Raw genomic sequence first — 12983 nt, 5'->3', positions numbered from 1 at the left:
TCAAGCCCCAGGATTGGCACATACACCAAAAGAAAAAAGACCAGAGTACACTGTTATTAGGAGCTCATGCCTGTAACACTAACTACTCAGCCAGAAGTGAAACCAGAGTGGTGCTGTGGCTCAAAGGTGTAGAGCACTAGCCTTGAGCTAAAAAGAGCTCAGGGCCAGAGCCCAGGCCTCAAGCTTCAAGCACTCAAGCCCCATGACCTCTCCCATCTCTCTCTCCCAAAAACCCACAATAGGAGCTAGATATTGGTAGCTCATACCTTTAATCCTAGCCAAGTAGGAGGCTTAGACGGAGGATTATGGTCTGAAGCCAGCCCAGGCAAGAAAGTCTGTAAGACTTTTATTATTATTATTATTTTTTTTTTTGCAAGTCCTGGGGCTTGAATTTAAGGCCTGACCATAGTACTTTCTCAAGGCTAGTGCTATACTACTTAAGCCACAGCACCACTTCTGGCTTTTTCTATCTATGTAGTACTGAGGAATCAAACCTGGATCTTCGTGAATGTTAAGCAAGCACTTGACCACTAGACCAAACTCCCAGCCCCTATATCTTTAATTCATTTTTTTCTTGCCAGTACTGGGGTTTGGATTCTGCATAGATGCTGCCCTGAGCTGCTTTTGCTCAAGGCTAGTGCTCTACCATTTTATTCACAGTGCCATTTCTGGCTTTTTCTGAGCACAGACAGTATCACAGACTTTTCTGCCCTGGCTGGCTTTAAATTGTGATCCTTGGATCTCAGCTACAGGCATGAACCACCAGTACTGGCTCTTCTTATCTCCAGTTAAGCACTCAAAAATGTGGAAGTGTGTGCTCAAACAGGGAAACTGTGGCTCAAGCACACTAGCCTTGAGCAAAAAAAAACAAAAACAAAAAAGCCCAAGGAGAGCACCCAGACCCTGAATTCAAGCTCCCAGACTCATTCCCTCTCCACAAAATACATAATGGGAACTCACACACTAAACAAATATAAATATTGGGGCTGGGAAATATGGTAGAGTGGTAGAGTGCTCACACATGCAGGAAGACCTGGGTTCAATTCCTCAGTACCACATCACAAACAAAAAAAGCCAGAAATGGCACTGTGGCTCAAGTAGTAGAACACTGCCTTGAGCACAGAGGCTCAGAGATAAGAGTTTACCCCCCCCAAAAAATAGAAAATGATACAGCTGTTTTGGAATTTTTGGCAATTTCTAAATAAGTTAAACACAGAATTACTCCTTGATCTAGCAATCCCATCCCTACTTATCCAAGAGAAATGATAACATGTCTATGTAAAAATATTATGCGTACATGTTATGATTTGGCTTTTTTTTGGTGGGAGGGCAGTACAAGGTTTGTGCTTCTGTTCAGCTTTCTTGCTCATTGCTGGAACTCTACTACTTGAGCCATGCTTTTTGCTGGTTAGTTGGAGATGACTCTCAAAGATTTTTTTTTCCCCTAACCAACCTACCTTGAATCCTCTAGTCCTCAGCCTTGTGAATAGCTGGGATTACAGGTGTGAGCCATCAGTGCTCAGTTCATGTCTTAAATGTCCCAAAAGCTCTGAAGGCTGATGGGATGTTAGGAGATGGTAGAATCTTTTGGAGGTTAAGACCTAGCAGAAATAAGTTATCTTATTCCAAGTAAGTGATTGAAAGGAATACTAGAACCTCAGCACCATTTATTCTCATTCCCCCCTCCCACATACCATGCCTTCACTTTCAGGTTGGTTGTGGGGCTTGAACTCTGAGCTCTTCAGCTCAAGGTACTCTACCAATTGAGCCACAGTACCACTTCTGGTTTTCTGGTAGTTAATTGGAGGTAAGAGTCTCACAGACTTTCATGCCCAGGCTGGCTTTGAACTGGCTAACTCTGAACCATGATTCTCAGATCTCAAGCCTCCTGAGTAGCTAGGATTACAGGTGTGAGCCACTGGTGCCCAGCTTCTATCCTCTCTTTTTGTTTTCCGATGCCATGTGATGACAGCTTTCCTCTGCCACAGGCTCAAAAACTACAGAGCCAAGTAACCATGAAACCTCTGAAACCAATAAGCCAAAATAAATCCTTCTTACAAGTTGTTTATTTTAAAGGTCTTGTCATAGCAATGAACAGCTAACTGTGAATATATGGAACAACATTATTTATAATGAAAAAAAGTAGAAACAACACAAATGTCCATCAATGGATGAACAGCAAAAACAAAATGTGGTACATTCTTGTAAAAAGTACTATGAAGCTGGGCACAGTGGCTCAGTAGTACGATTACAGTAGCTGTAATCCTAGCTATTCAGGAAACTGAGATCTAAGGATCTCAGTTCAAAGCCAGCCCGGGCACTAAAGTCCTTGAGACTCTCATCTCCAATTAATCACCCGAAAACAGGAAGTGGCACTGTGGATCAAGGGGTAGGGTGGCAGCTTTGAGCTGAAGAGCTCAGGGACAGTATCCAGGTCCAAAGTTCAAGCCCCACAACTGACAAAAAAAAAAAAGTACTATGCAATAAGAAGAAATGTTTGTAACTCAGTGGTATAGATACAAGATCTAAGCTTGATCCCTAGCATGTCCACCCACAGTAACGAAACATAGATGTTTCCCAAACAGTAACGAAAACATAGATGAAGAAGAAACAAAGTGCTAATATATGCTAATACATGGATGAGCCCTGAAAACTACTGCAGGTCAAAGAAGCTATCTGTAGTATCTATTTACATAAAATGTCTACAAATAGGCAAGTCCTCAGAAAGCAGTTGCCAGGAGGTTAGGAAAATTGGGATTGACCACTCATAAGAAATGCCACAGAATTCAATCATAGTGATGGATGAACAGTTTTGTGACTATTACAGAAAATACCTGAATTATACACTTCAAAAGTTAGGCAAGCTGGGCATCAACAGCTTACACTCCTAGTCCTAGCTATTCAGGAGGGCGAGATCTGCCCAGGCAGACAAATCCAAAAGACTTTTCTCCAATTAACCAGCAAAAACCCGGAAGTGAAGGTGTGGCTCAAGTGGCTGAATGTCCATCTTGAGTAAAAAAGTCAAACAAGAACATGAAACTAAAGCCCCAGTACCAACACACACACACACACACCACCACCACCACCACCGCCACCGCCGCCGCCGCCGCCGCCGCCGCCGCCAAATACACAAAATAATAAACACAAAACAAGCTAGGCATGGGTGGCTCATTCCTGCTATACTAGCTACTTGGGAGGCTGAGATCTAAGGGTCACGGATTTGAAGCCAGAAGACTGGGATTGTTATCTCCAGTCAACCAGCCAAAAACCAGAAGTAGGAGGTGTAGTTCAAGTGGTAGAGCAGAAAAGCTCAGGGTCACCAGGAGCGACCTAGCTATTCAGGAGGCTGAGATCTGAGGATCATGGTTCAAAGGCAGCGTAAGCACCAAAGGACCTGAGACTCATCTCCAATTAACCTCTAGAAAATGGGAAGTGGGGCTTGGCTCAAGGGTAGGGTGGAAGCCTTGAGATGAAAAGTTCAGGGACGGCACCCACAAAAAAAAAAAAAAAAGATGGGGGGGTGGGGGGGGAGGGTAATGGGGACCAAGACATGTGAAAGGGTATCAATGCATGTGAACTATTGCACCTTCTATCTGGCAAATATCATGTAACCCTTTTTATTAATTACAATAAAAATATTATAAAAAAAGAACAAAAAAAAGAACGAACGCAGACCCACGTGTGTGTGCGCGCGCGCGCGCACACACACACACACACAGCTAGCTCAGGGTCAGCCTTCAGGCTCCAAGTTCAAGCCACAGGACCAGCAAATAAATAAATAAATATTTACAACTGTGAATTAATACCACCCCTATCCCAATCACCTTTTTCTTTCCTCCCCCTTTTTTTGGGTGTGTGTGTGAGGGTCATGGGGCTTGAACTGAACTGAGCCTGGACACTGTCCCTTACTTAGCTCTTCAGCTCAAGGCTACCTCTCAACCCCTTGAGTCACAGCCCCACTTCCCATTTTCTAGTGGATAATTTCGAGATAAGAATCGGTCTAGCTCTTTTTCGTGACTCAGCTGGCTTTGAACATTGATCCTCAGATCTCAGTCTCCAGAGTAGCTAGGATTACAGGTGTCAGCCACCATGCCTAGCTCACCTTTCTTTAGGCTGAGTAACAATTCTCCCTCCATAGCTCACTCTTCCATGAGCAGAATAAACCACCCAATCTAGGAAAACTAGTTTTCTTACCTCTGTAGCTTTGTAATCAACAAAGTTTACATGCCTGAACATCTCAATCACCTTCCAACGCATTCAGATTTCATCTCAACTATCTCTCCTTACCAAAGCACTCACCGTTCTTCAAAAGACAAATTAAATTCCAACTCATACATGAGGTGAACTCTAGCCTTCTAATACTCTTTGATCTTTTTAGCAGTGCTGGGGAACTAATTCAGAGCCTTGCCCATATTAGGCAAGTGCACCTTTCTTTTTCCTATTCCTTTAGAGCAAATCATATGAAAATGATTTCATGTTTTCTGAAGAAATGAGTGCACTAACCCCAACCTCCAATAGGCAGCCGTGCAGAAAATAGACTAAAAGAGGGGCAGGACTAAAGACTATGAAATTGGCCACTTTAAAGAAGAGACAAGGCAGGAGTTTGGCCTAGTGGTAGAGCGCTTACCTAGCATACATGAAGACCAGGTTCAATTCCTTGGTACCACATACATAGAAAAAGCCAGAAGTGGTGGTTCTAGCCTTGAGAAAACCCAAGGACAGTACTCAGGCCCTGAGCTCAAGCCCACAACAAAGATTCAAATAAAAATCTGTGGTTCAATGAAAGAAGAGAAAAAACAAGCACTCTCCACTGTCCCCCCACCCCACCCTTTCCTGGACTGATGTTTTTAACTGGTGTTTTCATTTGGCAGGATCTCACTGTTGCCCAGGCCATACCCTATGCTTCACAACATAACTTAGGCTGACTGGTGCACACCACCGTATCTAGCTTTTCCTTTTCTTTCTTCTGCTTTTTCTTTACTCTTTATTATTTTTGCAGGTACTGGGACTTGAACTTAGGGTTTCCATACTCTTACTTGGTTTTTTCTCTCAATGCTGACACTCTACCATTAGAGTCACATTTTCACTCTGGCTTTTGCTGGAGATAAGAGTCTCAGATTTGGCTATCCAGGCTGGCTTTGAATTTGGATCCTCAGATCTCAGCCCCTTGAGTAGCTAGAATTATAAGCAGAGTGAATGGTTTAGTCCCAAATTCTTATCTACAGCCCAGAGTTCCAAACTGACAAATTCAATTTATCGAAAATAAAACTCATAGGAAGGGTATCAATGTGTGAGAAATAATGCACTTACTATGTGGTGAATGTAACTGTAACCCTTCTATACATTACAATTAAAAAAACTCATAATTTTCTCCATCTCCAATTTCTCTCTTCCATTTTCATCTCAGTAAACAGCTTCACCATCTTACCTTCTCATTTGTTAGAAAGTAGAAACAGCAAAGATTCCTCACTTCATTCCCTTTTCCCTCCTCAATTCACTTCCAAGTTTTGTTAATCCCACTTCCAAAGTATTTTTCATCCTTTTATTCCTTCACATCTCCACTGTCATGAACCCAACCCAACGCAACAGTGATTCCTCAGCTCCACTCAAGAATTTTCCTTTATTTGGCCGTTCAATCACACTATTAAAATTTTCAAAGATGTCCCATTAAAAAAATAGTAATAATAAACTCTTGGGCTGGGAGTTTGGCCTAGTGGTAGAGTGCTTGCCTAGCATACACAAATACCTGGGTTAGATTCCTGGATACCACATACATAGAAAAGCCCCAAGTGATGTCAGAAGCAACGGCCTTGAGGAAAAAGCCCAAAGTGCTCAGGTCCTAAATTCAAGCCCCAGGACTGAAAAAAATTATAAATTCTTGCTGGGTGCAAACAGCTCACGCCAGTAATCCTAGCTGCTTAGGAGGAGGAGATCTGAGGCTCCAGGTGGGAGCCTGCCTGGACAAAAGTCTGAGATTCTCATCTCTATTAATAACAGAAGAGTCACAAGTGGAGCTATGGCTCAAGTCGTAGAATGCTAGCCTGGAGCAAAGATATTCAGGTAAGGTGTCCTGGTCCTGAGTTCAAGCCTGCTTCAGGCACAAAATACTTGACAATAAATAATTAGGCTGGAGATGTGGTTCAAGTGCTGGGTTCTGGTGGCTCATGCCAGTGTACTGTTACTCAGGAGGCTGAGATGTGGAGATCCGAGTTCAAAGCCAGCCAGGCAGTCAAGTCCATGAGAAACATCTCCAATCTACCAAAATGCAGAAATGGAGCAGTGGCTCAAGTGGTGGGGGCCTGAGCTAAAGCTAACAGAATCCTGGCCTTCAACTCAAAGCTCCGGTGCTGCCCCCGACACCTCCCCAAGAAACAAACATGCTTAGATGAGGTTTTCAGAGACGGGTCAAGGCTGTAGGATACTGGTAACACTTCCCCTTCTTCTTTTTTTCTAATATAAATCTGTGTCTACGGGGAGAGGGTGTTTATAAGCATCTGGTGCCCTGCAAGGTGGCTACCATCCACGAGGATCCCTTCGGGGGGTCGGTGGGGGAGCCCCTCACCCCGGGGGCCCTCACGGCTGTCCATCCCACCCACCCTTCACCTGAGGGCCGGCCGGGGTGGCGACGGGTCCGAAGGACACCCGAGACTTCACGGAGTACACACACAACTTGCGGGGGCCCCAAGCATTCTGCTCTCCTCGCCCCCTCCCTCCTCGGGCCCCCTCCCCCCGCAGGCCTCCGGCGAGCCGCCCGAAGAGTTCGGGCGCAGTGGTTGCAGGGCCTCCCCCGCTTCCCATCTCCTCAGGACGCCGGGCCCTCCGCTAAGAGCCTCCGACCCGCGCATCCAGATCCCGCCACCCCTCCGCCCAGGCCCGCGACCCTTCCTCACTCAGTCCCGACCGCGGCCCGCCGCCCGCGCCTGCCCCGGCCAGCTCCCGCCTCCGCCCCCGTCCGCTCCGCCCCCGCCCGCTCCTCCGACCGCCATGGGGGAGGGGCGCGCACGTGCCCGCGCCGCCCCCGCCCAGACAAAGCCCGGGAGAGCGGGGCGCGCACCCGCCAGGTCCTTCCTGCTCCCGACGACGCTCACCTCCTCCCGTCTCCGGCTGCACCGCGATCCCTCCAGGTGCTATGCGAGAGTACCGGGAGAGAAGGAAGCGCGCCAAGCCCGCAGGGACGCTCCGCCACGAGGCCCCGACGACCCTGCAGCCGCGGAAGCACTCGGCACGACGAATCCCGCTCGACCCGCTCCGCCCCGCGCGTCAGCAGCGGGGGCGGGAGCTACGGCGACAGGGACGCGCGCAGCTGGGGGCGGAGTTCGTCTGCAGGGGCGTGGCGAGGGCGGGGTTGTGGGCGTGGTCAGTGCCCGTGGGTGTCTGACCCTGGATCTACCTACTACGGGGCAATCTGTCATCTTTTGTTTTCCTGCCTAGGAGATTTGAATTCCAATTGTCCAAAAGGCATGTACTCGTTAACTAACTTATGTAACTGTAACATCCCTGTACAGCACCTTTATAATAACAATACAAATTTAAAGTTAAATATTTGAATTCTACTTTCAATGTAGTTTGGTATTCAGTTTCCTGTACATGAGCTTCCACAGTAATAACAATAGTAATTATGATATGTAGGTGTGTGCCATCTGTGAATACCTCTGTGCTGACAGGGGTACCTTTTACAGATGCTGTGGTGGCTCAGGCTTGTAGTCCCAGACACTTGGCTAAAGGGAGGATCACGTGCAGCCCAGCAAGGGCAGGGAAATGAGATAAGGTAAGTGGTTAGGATGAGTGTTTTGAGTTTCTTCTCTCTTGGGGGGTCTACCCTTAAGGCCAGGACATAGGAAAATGCCCAGAAAGCTAGAAGTAAACTTCCCCTGGCCTATTTTGGAAGGCCTCTCCATTTGGGGAGATTCCCTACACTATGCAGACATGAAATGAGTGTGATATAATGCTACTAATTTCCACCACTTGGCAACTATTATGGTGGAAATCTGACTTCTCTGCACTCTCCTGCCAGACATACAGGAAGCCCGATTGAGAACCATAGATGGGCCAGTGGCCACTGTGTTAAGTTCAATTGATCATAAAGCAGAGAGACCTTGTGATGCAGGCTGATAGGCAGGGAAGGGATGGAAATATGGTTAAAACATCAGGAATAGGCAGAGCTGAGGTTGCCTGCAGAATTGAAGTGCTTTAAAATCGTCTGGTTAAGAGGAGCAGGGATAGAAGAGAGGTCTAAGATGAAACTTCAAACTCTTAGATATCACTGAAGCAACACATCCTGAACATACCAACCAACTTTCATCCACAGATGAAGGCAGTAATGACCAGGAAAGAGCAGGCATACACTAGCAGAGGCCAGTGAGAACCCAAGTTGTAGCTCCCAACCCAGCCTACAGAGCTAATGCTCTCCCTCCCCCCCCCCACAATTTGCCACTGCCTCCCATAGAAAAGTCAGAAGGCTCTGATAGGACTGAAACACTGAATTTCTCTTCTCTTTTCTTTTTCTTTCTTTCTTTTTTTTTCTTTTTTAATTTTTGCCAGTCCGGGTTTGATCTCAGGGCCTGAGCACTGTCCTTGGATTTTCTCAAGGCTAGAGCTCTACCACTTGAGCCACAGCACCATTTCCAGTTTTTTCTATGTATGTGGTGCAGAGGAATCGAACCTGGGTCTTCGTCCATGCTAGGCAAGCACACTACTACTAGGCCAAACTCCTGGCCCCCAAACCTTGAATTTTTTTCCATATATTTTTATTGTGATTAATAGAAGGGTTACATTATATTCACCAGGTGCATTACTTCACAAACATTGATACCCTTTCTCATGTCTTGGTCCCCATTTCCCTCCCCCGGACTCCCAAACCTCAAATTTCTATACAACATTTTATCCAATTAGTTTTAGGCCAGGGGAGACTTGGATAACTTTCACTGGCCACCTGTGCAATAGGAATATGATCCCATGAGAAAGTTTGCATCACTTAAAGATCTGATAGATTTTTATCACAGCTGCCTACACTGTGTTATTTTAATAACAGATAAGCCAGGCACTACTGGGTTCACTCTTGTAATCCTAAACTACTCAGGGGCTAAGATCTAAGGCACTCAGTTCAAAGCCAGCCTATGCAGAAAAGTCTGTGAGACTTTTATCTCTGGTTAATCAACAACAACAACAAAAATAGGAAGTAGAGGTGTATCTACTTGAGTAGAAAAGTCAAGAGAAAACTTGGTGCCCTGAGTTCAAGGCTCAGTACTGGGATGGGTAGTGGGGGAGGAAATCCTTGGTTGGGCTTCATTAACTCTTGTCTCCAATTCTAGCTACTCAGAAGGCTGAGATCCAAGGATCAGGGTTTATAGCCAGTCATTGCAAAAAAAAAAATTGGTGAGACTGTTATTTCCAATTAACAACCAAAAAAACTAGAAGTGGAGCTGTGACTCAAGTGGTAGAGTACTAACCTTGAGTTAAAAAAAAGCTCAAGAACAGTGTCCAAGCCCTGACTTCAAGTTCCAGGACAGACACACAGACAGAGAGACAGACAGACATCCCTTTTTTGGACTATGGATATAGCTTAGTGTTAGAGTGCATACTAGCATATTTCAGGTTCCATCCTCAGAATTGTTGTTGGCGTGGGGGCGGGAGGTTAAATAGGAATTCTCCTTGGGAAATTTTGAGTATGGGGGTCTGTGTGAAGATAGTAAACAGGCATTTTATTTGTATTTGGTATGTGGCTCTGGATTTGGAAGAGATTTGATGAGTAGTGCTGTGAACATATGGTTGTTACCAGGGAGTTCCTGTGAGCTGGTGAGGTTGCCATGGCAGAGAGTACACGGGTTCATAGAGCTTGCACCCTCACGGCATACTGATACCACATCTGTTTTAAGCAAGCCACAACTAAAACAATGAGAAATTTCATATAAGAACTTAGATTTCACCAGGCACTAGTGGCTCATGTCTATAATTCTAGGTAGTCAGAAAGCTGAGTTGAGAGAATCTCAGGGGGCCAGGAATGTGGCCTAGTGGTAGAGTGTTTGCTTAGCATACATGAAGCCCTGGATTTAATTCCCAAAACCACATACACAGAAAAAAAACAGAAGTGATGCTGTGGTTCAAGTAGTAGAGCCTTGAGAAATCCCAAGAACACTGTTCAAGCCTTGAGTTCAAGCTCCAGAACTGGAAAAAAACAAAACAAAACAACAACAACAAAACAGAGAATCTCAGGTAAAGGCCAGTCCAGAAAGAAATTGGATATTCCAACTCCAAAATATCTAGCCTCATATTTCTTTTTTTTTTTTTTTTTTTTTTTTTTTTTGCCAGTCCTGGGCTTGAGCTCAGGGCCTGAGCCCTGTCCTTGGACTTTCTCAAGGCTAGAGCTCTACCATTGAGCCTCAGCACCACTTCCAGTTTTTTTTTCTACTCATGTGGTACAGAGGAATCAAACCCCAGTCTTCGTGCATGCTAGGCAAGCACTCTACCACTAGGCCAAACTCGCGGCCCCTAGCCTCATATTTCTATAATCAGAGATCAGCTGATAGTACTTCCCCAGAAGTGTTCTATTTTACAAATTTAATCTTCCTTTATTGTTATTATCCATACCTTAAGAAAAGGAAAACTGAGTCACAACCAGGTACAGCACTAGTGGCTCATGCCTATAATCCTATTTTTATTTTTTTAATTTTTATTTATTTATTTTTATTTATTTATTTTTTTACCATTCCTGAGGCTTGAATTCAGGGCCTAGGCATTGTCCTTGAGCTTATCTTGCTCAAGGCTAGCAGTGCCACAAGAGGCATAGCTCCACTGTGGCTTTTTCTGTTTATGTGGTACTGAGGAATCGAACCTGGGTCTTCATGCATGCTAGGCAAGCACTTTAACCAGTAGGCCAAACTCCCGGCCCAAGTCCACGAAATTCTTATCTCAAGTAACCAACAAAAAGTCGAATATGGGTTCGGGAGTTTTGCCTAGTGGTAGAGTGCTTGCCTAGCATTCGCAAAGACCCGGGTTCAATTCCTCGGTACCACATACACAGAAAAAAGCTGGAAGTGGTGCTGAGGCTCAAGTGGTAGAGCTCTAGCCTTGAGAAAGTCCAAGGACAGTGCTCAGGCCCTGAGCTCAAGCCCAGGACTGGCAAAAAAAAAAATGGGATATGGGGGTATGGAAACTGAGGCACAAAAAGACTAAGTCATTTGTGAGATATCCCAGAAGTGGTAGAGGTGGCTGGTAGATCCAGGCAGTAGTCCCGAGTCTTGGAGCTTAAGTTAAGCCTAAACTCTAAAAAATTGAGTTGGAGAAGTCTGTCTCTCAGGGCCTTAGCTCTACCACTCTCAGTTGTTTTCCTGATTCCTATTCCATCCTACTCAGGAATTGATGGTTATTATTCTACTGGAACTGCTATCTACTCAAACCAGGAAGTTATTTCTCTATACCTATGACTAATAGAGAACTAAAAATATTTACTTATGAGCTAGAAATATAGCTCAGTGGTAAAAAAAAGTTTGTCAAAAATGGGGCCGGGAGTTTGGCCTAGTGGTTAAAGTGCTTGCCTAGCATGCACGAAGACCAGGGTTCGATTCCCCGGTACCACATACATAGAAAAAAGCCAGAAGTGGTGCTGAGGCTCAAGTGGTAGAGCTCTAGCCTTGAGAAAGTCCAAGGACAGTGCTCAGGCCCTGAGCTCAAGCCCAGGACTGGGAAAAAAAAAATGTGAGAGATTCTGTGTGCAGTCTCTTCCAACACTAGGGTAAAGGAAAGAAGGCAGAACAGAACAAGAAAAAAGAGAAAAAGGGACATACGTTAAGCATTCTTACTGTTCAAATGTAATATTCCCTTCTAAGTAGAAAAAAAGTGTATCTAACTTTTAGGGGCAAGAATTTAAAGGTAATTCATCTGAGCTTAGTAGTACATTCCTATAATACTGTCACTTGGGAAGCTAAGGCAAGGATCACAACTTGAGCTACACATAAGACCCTGTCTTAAACAATAAAACAAAATGAAGTCCCTCCTGTTGTATATTTCCTCATCAGATAAAAGTAATAGCAATAGATTAGTAGCATGTGAAACTCTTGGGCTGCAGATTTAACTCAGTGGCAGAGCACTTGCCTGGATTGCATGAGGCCCTGGGTTCAATCTCTAGCACCAAAAAAAAAAAAAAAGAAAAGAAAAGAAAAGAAAGAAAAAAAGAGAAACAAAAAATTATTTTTTAAACAAGCCAGGCCTCTGTGACTCACACCTGTAATCTTAGCTACTCAGAAGACTAAGATCTAAGCATCTTGGGTTGAAATGAGCCAGGGTAGAAAAGTTTGTGAGACTCCTATCTCCCATTAGCCAAAAGTTAAGGCTGGTTTAAGAGGTAGAGGACCTGCGTTGAGAAAACAAAACTAAACTAAACTAAACACAAGGGCTGGGAGTTTGGCCTAGTGGTAGAATGCTTGCCTAGCATGCACAAAGACCCGGGTTCGGTTCCTCGGTACCACATACATTAAAAAAAATAATAGCCAGAAATGGTGCTGAGGCTCAAGTGGTAGAGCTCTAACCTTGAGAAAGTCCAAGGACAGTGCTTAGGTCCTGAGATCAAGTCCAGGACTGGCAAAAACAAACACACACACACACACACAACCAAAAAATAAAAACAAAACTAAGCAAGAACACAAGATCTGAGCTGAGTTCAAGCCCCAGATCCAGAACAAAAGAAGTAGATTAAATTAAGAACTAATCAACTAAATACTCACTCCCTTTTCCCCCCAAAAGCCAAGCCTCTGAAATATGTTTCCATGCTTCTGATACAATCATACTAAGGTGATTTGTCATTCCCAAGTATTGGGGAGAGACTTTCAATCAATCAATGGTCTTGCTTTATAGACCCAACTGAAAAGGGGGATAAAATATGTTGGACTAGTCACTAGTCTCTTATTAAAGGAAACAGTGCGTGTGGGTGTGGGAAGGGGAATAGTGAGAATAATGAAAGGAAAAGAAATTACTATGAAAGTCAATTA

General features: G+C 44.7%; 1 protein-coding gene across 1 annotated transcript in view; it reads right to left on the bottom strand.

The window, feature by feature from the left end:
• The window catches only part of Yeats2 (YEATS domain containing 2), a 91841-nt gene extending 84609 nt beyond the window's left edge, over positions 1-7232 (bottom strand). The window contains exon 1 of the mRNA XM_090342871.1: positions 7089-7232. The gene's annotated coding sequence lies outside the window, so the exon portion shown is untranslated. The remainder of the gene's footprint in view (positions 1-7088) is intronic.
• Positions 7233-12983: the final 5751 nt, after the last annotated feature.

Source organism: Megascapheus bottae, chromosome 1 (genome assembly GCF_031878675.1).
Source record: "Megascapheus bottae isolate mThoBot1 chromosome 1, mThoBot2.hap1, whole genome shotgun sequence".
In the NCBI taxonomy this organism is placed as follows: Eukaryota; Metazoa; Chordata; class Mammalia; order Rodentia; family Geomyidae; genus Megascapheus; species Megascapheus bottae.
This window is presented reverse-complemented; position numbering and strand designations above follow the sequence as displayed.